This window comes from Diachasma alloeum, unplaced genomic scaffold (genome assembly GCF_001412515.2).
Source record: "Diachasma alloeum isolate Michigan unplaced genomic scaffold, Dall2.0 Dall_scaffold_00363, whole genome shotgun sequence".
NCBI classification, from domain to species: Eukaryota; Metazoa; Arthropoda; class Insecta; order Hymenoptera; family Braconidae; genus Diachasma; species Diachasma alloeum.
The window spans coordinates 276,694-278,516 of NW_021680502.1; positions in this window are offsets into that span (position 1 = coordinate 276,694).

Consider the following 1,823-nt stretch of genomic DNA (forward strand, 5'->3'; position numbering starts at 1 on the left):
TTTTCCACTTTTTCTCGAAAATTCGTGGTTACGAGCATCTAAAATCGAATAAAAATTTTCACTAAAGATATTCTTATATGCATTGAAAAAGGACAAATTTTGAAGCTTAATAAATCAAAATCGGATGGATAGAATTCGAGTTATTGGAAAAAAAGTAAAACCAAAAAAAAATTACGTCTCTCAACTGGGCTACCGAAAAATCTGAAAAAATTTGAGGGATAGTTTTTCAACATCCCCCCCCCCCATTTTTAAGAGGGTGAGAATACCTCATATACCTTATTCTATTGAGATATTTTCTATAGAATTTCTTGAGCTCACATTTTTCAAGTTTTTTTGTTGGATTTTCTTGATGAGAAGAAAAGAAAAATAGAATGAAAAAATATTTAGAAAATTTGAGCCGAGATAATTCTATCGAAAATATCTGAAGAGTTATATAAGTTACATAGAATAAGTTACATAGAAAAATCGGATTCCATTGAATTTTCCTATTGAATATTTTCTATTCAACATTTAAATACAATCGGCCAATAACTAATAGAAAGTTGAATAACAATCCAATCAAATTTTCTATTGAATTCGCTAGATTTTTCTATTAAGTTTTTTCATGCGTGGTTCTAGAAAATTCTTAGGTTTTCGAGAAAAATATAAGAATATATCCCTGGCGGACCAAGTTGATAGTTGGACTCTCGATAATTTCCTGTGTTTGAGAAAAAATGGAAAGTTAGTTAAGGGTTGGAGTGACGAGGACTAAAATGCATTTTATGCTAGCCCCTCTCTTTCTTATGAACTTTTTTGAAAATTGACAATTGGATTTGTTATTCTTAGTGACCTCTTCATTTTCAATCAACTTTTTTCGGAATTGAAAATTTTATTTCCGAATTTTGATTCTCAAATGTCTCTCAATCTACTCTCAGCTTTTTTGAGAATTGAGAAGTGAATTTTTGATTCTCAATTATCTGAATCTACTCTTAAATTTTGTACATAATTGAGAGTTCAATCTTTTTCTTAAAAATAGGATTTTTGATTCTTAATTATCTCTCAATCTACTCTCAACTTTTTCGAGAGTGGAGAATTGAATTTTTTATTCTCAATTGTCTCCCTGATGGACCTAGTTGAGAGTGGATTGAAAGAGAGTTCAGTCAATTTGATTCCTGTTTTTGAGAGAAAATTAAAAAATAGGAGTTGCAATAACGGGACCTAAAATGCTTTTATACTAGACGCTCTCATTATCATCAACTTTTTTAAAAATCTACAATTGAACTTGGTATCTCAACTTTTTTGAGCTTTGAGAGTTGGACTTTCGATTCTCTATTGACTCTCAATCTACTCTACTTTTTTTGGGAATTAGGAGTTGTATTTTAGATTCTCAATTGTCTTTTAATCTACTCCCAGTAAATTGAGAGGCAATTGAGAGTAAAAAATTCAACTCCGAATTCTTGAAAGTTGAGAGTAGACTGAGATATAATTGAAAATAAAAAATTATGTTTTCAAAAACAAAAAAAACAAACTTCAAATCTCAACAAACTTGAGAGTAGACAGATGTAGATGTAGTATTCTTTTATTCCTTTTACGGACTTTCATTAACAAATGGTACAAAATCACCTTTTTCCAATTTTCTTCACTTAACCTAAACTATATTAGTATCTTACTAACCTCCTTTCGTCTTTATTCTTTACTCTCTCTCTCTCTCTCTCTCTCTCTCTCTCTCTCTCTCTCTCTCTCTCTCTCTCTCTCTCTCTCTCTCTCTCTCTCTCTCTCTCTACATTTCTTTCTTCTTTCCAGGAGCATGTGAACAATAAGAAAAAGAAACCGAGGAACAAAAT